General features: G+C 39.9%; 1 pseudogene; it reads right to left on the minus strand.

The window, feature by feature from the left end:
* Nucleotides 1-840: 840 nt before the first annotated feature.
* On the minus strand, nucleotides 841-1,536 carry LOC132680450 (vacuolar protein sorting-associated protein 29 pseudogene; annotated as a pseudogene).
* Between the last annotated feature and the right edge of the window lie 4,432 nt (nucleotides 1,537-5,968).

The raw sequence follows: 5,968 nt of genomic DNA on the forward strand, positions 1-5,968 counted from the left end.
TGCACTCACACAAATACCATATATTTAAAGCAAAGTTCTGTCTCAGTCACAATACACAAATATACTTAAGCTAAACTGATAGTTCTTGTCCTTCTGTAGCCACACTGAGTTTACATAACGTGTGATAGGTAGAAACCCTGCCCAACTTAAATTTCCCATGAACTGCGTTAAAGACAGACATGTGGGCAAACTAAACATCTGGTTGTCTGTGCCTTATCTGACATTAAAAAAAAAAAGAAAGGGGGTTGCCTGGGTGGCTGAGTTGGTTAAGCGTGCACTTCGGCTCAGGTCATGGTCTCACAGCTTGAGAGTTCTAACCCCACGTCGGGCTGTGTGCTGACAGCTCAGAGCCTGGAACCTGCTTTGGATTCTGTGTTGCCCTCTCCTTCTCTGTCTCTCTCTCAAAAAAAAAAAAAAAAAAAAAAAAAAAAGAAAGAACCAGAGGTTTTGATTTATCTGGTAAAGGTAATTGACATAAAGGAATCCCTTGTTCCCTAAGAATAATTGTTACCTGGTACAGTCACAAACAGAATCCATCAAAAATAGAAATAAAAATGTCATCATGACCAATAGAAAACATTTAATTTAAATTCTATGTGGAAAAATAAAGCAAATTTATTTATTGTGTGTATACCAAAAATTTGTCCTCTTAAATATTTGATAATTACAAATAGAAATAACATATGAACCAATAATTCCACTACTGGGTATTTGCCCAAAGAAAACAAAACACTAATTTGAAAAGATAGATGTCCTATTTTTTTTTTTTTTTATGGCTCATTAGTGTTTAATTATTTGAACAGGGGAATGAAAAAAAAACATGGCAAGACAGGCCTGGCTTTAAGATTTTTTGTATTCAATTCATGCTACTTTCACATCATCTCCAATTAGCTGCTACACATAAGTGACAGCTGTGGAAGGCTGGATATCCATCAACATGAATGAAGGAATCATGTTTGTTTCCAAGGCATTATGTGCTCCAGTGGCAGGACCTGGGTTAACATAAAATTTATTTTCATGCTCGAATGCTTCAAATTTGTGTGTGTGTCCTGAGATAAGAATGTCCACATCAGACACACTCTGCAACGGGGCTAAGCTGGCTGTGCCTCCCCAAGGAATAACTTGATGCCCAGGGAACCAGCCAATTCTAAACTGCCTATCAGTCAGCCCTTTCTGTTCTGGATAATTCAGATTCCCACGAACATCTCCTCTCACAATACGAACCTCACTGATCTGAGTTTTGAGATAGTCATAACTCTCTTTGCTCCAAAGGTGTTCCGTACAGAGAAGGGGCTGAATCTTTCCTGGCACCAGCAGTTTCTTGAATGTAGCTGGCAACCTGTTGCACCAGTGTGGGATGTAAAGTCTCCTAATACACTGTGGTCCTGTCACTGGGCTCAGCCCAGTCTTGGCAATCACCACCACCTTCTTCCTCTGTGACCTAGTTTTTAGGATGGACTTTGAGGGTAATTTTGCTGACAAATGTGTAAGACAACACATTACTAATTCCTGTGTTTTACTGTTGACCTTTGCCATGTGACCTTAAGAGAGTATTTTGCAAAAAAAAAAAAAAAAAAATCCAAAAATTTTACAAATTGTTTTCAAGGTTGCTATGGATCCTTTGATATTCCAGTCATTGTTTCTGGAAACACCTTTCCTTCCACCATTCTTACTGACCCCTTTTCAGTTAACTGGTATAATTTGATTAGATCCTTATCTATGAAGAGTTTTGATATGACAAATTTACTGCAGAATTCCTTTCCTTTTTTTCTTTTTTAATTTTTATTGGTTGGTCTTTGCAGTACTCGGCTACCTGTGGGACGCTTTCTAACAAAGGACTTGATGAGATGAGGTAAGTTACTCACTAGTGATAAGCCACAGAGGGGTGTTTGAGTGTAGATTAAATATTTACAAATATTCGGATAATTGGAATGTACTTTCAACATCTGGAGCTTCAGAAACTTGTGGAATAAACACTACATATAATGGGCAATCTTAGAGCTTCAAGAAATCCTCCCAAACATAAAACATACTTTTTCAGGTGATGATAACCAAACACTGGTTATAAAATAGAAATTCTACCAGCAACTGCCAGGTAAGATATATTTGGCTTGCTTGTACCAGTTTTCATCTGCAGCTATAGTTTTAATCAGTTTGTAAAGGAGGATAGCTCCCATTAGTACCCCAGGTTCTTTGGAGCTCTTTCTTTAGTTATAAATTGCAATTATTTGGGAAGCCAAAATAGTCCATTTCACAGTGCAGAGGAGCTGGTGATGATTAATTACAGAAGGATTTTCAAAAACTTGTGTACAACATGGACAGTTTCTTTCCATTCACAAAGTTGCCATTAGCTTATGAAATATGTTATATTGTAACATTAATTAGTTGACCATGACATAATGATTTCAAAAAGATAACTATAGTTGATCAACCTTAGAAAAACTTCCTGGCAACCAAGGGAAATTGTCTTATTGTGATATAAAAAGAACACCTCTCAGAAACAAATAATTTAAATCTTAGCTATCTTTTAAAAGCCACTAGTGAGTTATATAAGCTTAAGAATTAAAGGTTCTGGTGTGCATGGGTGGCTCAGTTGGCTAAGCGTCAGACTTTGACTCATGTCATGATCTCACAGTTCAAGCCCCACGATGGGCTCTGTGCTGACAGCTCAGAGCCTGGAGTCTCTGTCAAATTCTGTGTCTCCCTCTCTCTTGCTCTCTGCCCCTCCCCCATTGCACTCTCTCTCTTTCTCTCTCAAAAATAAACCTTAAAAAAATTTTTTTTTAAAATAATGGTTCTATCTTCCTAAAACTACCACAGTACTAATGTAATTTTCAAAAAATGACAATTAATATGAGGTTCTTCTTCCAAATGATTTCTCAGTACATTTTCTTAAAAAATGAAAGTTCCTTTTAAGATTTTTAGGTTATAATTATATCAAAAGTGGTGAGAAATCAGAGCTTGTGTGTGACTCACACCCTGAATGAAATGAAATCAAGCATCATAAATTAATTAGAAAGGCTATTACCAGGTCAATCCATGATTGCATGCAGAGAGAGAGACACACATTTCTCTGCCCTTTGCCTACTAAAATGCTGAACTCACTTACCTGGCAGGTATTACTTGAAATTTATGATTCTTATCTTGCTTTGTTAAGAAACATATTTTATTTATCTCTGTACTCGATTTATAACAACAATCAACAGGAAATGGAATTAGATGTTGATTTTGATGGTGGAGACCAAAATATGAGGGCAAAACTAATGGCCACTGGATTTCCTTCGTATATGTCATTTAATTTTTTTTAAGTTTATTTAAGAGAGTACAAGTGGGGGAGGGGCAAAGAGAGAGGGAGAGAGAGAGAATCCCAAGGAGGACTTGCATTATCAGCACAGAGCCCTATGCAGGGCTCGAACTCACAAACCGGGAGATCATGACCTGAGCTGAAGTCGGCTGCTTAACTGACTGAGCTGCCCAGATGCCCCTGTTATTTAATTTCTTAAATAGAAGTGAGAGCTCTGGTTAGTTCCTTGCCTCATACTTAGTTTTTGTTTTTAGCTAGCCAGATCCTGTTTAAAATGCTATATAGTACAGACATAAAATTGTTCATGTAGAAAAAATAAAATATAAGCTACCTTGTATCAACTTTAGTCATGGCCACAAGAAACTTCTGATCTTGAAGTTTTTCTCAGTCTACATGAGGTCATCCCAGGTAATATTCTCCATCATGTAAGAACTTCAGGGATTCTTGAACTGACTCAGAAATTGCTAGGTTGCTACATTTCATTTTTCTTTTCTGGTTGCCTCAGTGAGTTTAGCTTCATTCACTTTTATTTTTATTTTTTTTTTAGTTAATGTTTATTTATTTATTTTTTTAATTTTTTTTTTCAACGTTTTTTATTTATTTTTGGGATAGAGAGAGACAGAGCATGAACGGGGGAGGGGCAGAGACAGAGGGAGACACAGAATCGGAAACAGGCTCCAGGCTCCGAGCCATCAGCCCAGAGCCTGACGCGGGGCTCGAACTCACGGACCGCGAGATCGTGACCTGGCTGAAGTCGGACGCTTAACCGACTGCGCCACCCAGGCGCCCCAGTTAATGTTTATTTTTGAGAGGGAGAGAGAGAGAGAGAGAGATCGAGATGACAGGGAAGGGGCAGAGAGAGAGAGGGAGACACAGAATCTGAAGCAGGCTCCAGGCTCTAAGCTGTGAATACAGAGCCTGATGTGGGGCTTGAACTCATGAACCACAAGATCATGACCTGAGCCAAAGTCGGATGCCTAACTTATTGAGCCACCCAGGCACCCCAACATTGTGCTTTTTAACAAGGTTGCTTTTATCACCCTCACTGGACTTTGTGCAGGGCCATGTTGTACGAGTTTGTAAAGGTACAGCATAGGGAATGTGGCCAACAGTATAACAACAGTATTGTTTGGTGACAGATGTGGCTACTCTCCTGGTGAACCTAGTCTAATGCACAGAGTGGTCCAACCACTATACTGTATGCTTGAAACTAATATTGTGTATCAACTATACTTTAATTTTTTCTATTAATTTTTTTAAGTTTACTTATTTTTGAGAAAGAAAGAGAGAGCACAAGAGGAGGAGGAACAGAAAGAGAGGGAGAGAGAAAATCCCAAGCTGGCTCTCCACCATCAGCACAGAGTCCGATGTGTGGCTCAAACTCACCCAGTGTGAGAACATGACCTGAGCTGAGATCAAGAGTCGGACACTTAACCAACCTAGCCACCCAGGCACCCCAACTATACTTTAATTTAAAAAAAAAAAGACCAAAAAACACTGATGAATGCCTGAACACCTGTCAATCTTCGTAACATTCTCTGGGTGGGAACCTGAAGTTAGGAACCCATCAGAGGTCTCCAGTGGGTCACCATCAGTAGGTAAATTTCACCTGCACCTGCAAAGCTTGTGATCAGGTACCTTTTCCCGTGCACGGTCAGCCTCATATAAATCTGCAAATTTTTCTCTCCTTGCTTTTGATTCTCCAGTCTTTCAGTCACATGTTTGGGTGGGAGTTTGAGGAAGAGAGGTAGGATAGGTCTTCATTTAGAATGTGGCTGCTTTGGAAGGGCTAACATTTTAAAGGCAAAATTTCTGGAAGTTTTGAGTCCTTTCTAGATCATTTCACTCTATCCCCTGCAGTTTTTGCTAGTTACCTTGCCTCCAGCCTCTCAAAGGGACTGCAGCTATCAAGCGCTAACTCTTGCATATAACTTGATCTTCGCCTTGAAGCATCAGAAGAGTTCTATCTATCTCATTGCTTCAGAGGAAGTACATGCCTCTCCATGTTCTAGGTCTACTTCCTTGTTGCTCTCTGTGTCATGCTCTCATAATCATCCCTCCTGTCTTCAGTAACTTCAGTTTCTGTCTTTTCATAGGCTTCTTCCCTTCTGCTTTTCTCATTAACAATAAAACACAAAGTCAGGAGTGCTGGAGTGGCTCAGTCCGTTTGGTGTTGGACTTTTGATTTCAGCTCAGGTTAGGATCCCAGGGTCTTGGGGTCAAGCCCCATGTAGGGCTCTGCACTGAGCATGGAACCTGCTTAAGATTCTCTCTCTCTCTCTCTCTCTCTCTCTCTCTCTCTCTCTCTTTCTACAGGGCACCTGGGTGGCTCAGTTGGCTAAGTGTCCGACTTCGGCTCGGGTCATGGTCTCATGGTTCATGGGTTTGAGTCCCACATCAGGCTCTGTGGTGACAGCTCAGAGCCTGGAGGCTGCTTCACATTCTGTGTCTCCCTCTCTCTCTCTCTGCCCCTCCCCAGCTCACACTCTGTTTCTCTCTCTCAAAGAAAAAAAAAAAAAAGATTCTCTCCCTCTGCCCCTCTCCCCCACTTGTGCTCTCTCTCTTAAAAAAAAAAAAAAGTCAAACTCTTATACACTTACTGTTACCCTTTTATTTCTATACTTATTTATTTAAAAATTAATAAGGGCTTATTTAATTGCCACC

Source organism: Panthera onca, chromosome A1, assembly GCF_046562875.1.
Source record: "Panthera onca isolate mPanOnc1 chromosome A1, mPanOnc1 haplotype 2, whole genome shotgun sequence".
NCBI classification, from domain to species: Eukaryota; Metazoa; Chordata; class Mammalia; order Carnivora; family Felidae; genus Panthera; species Panthera onca.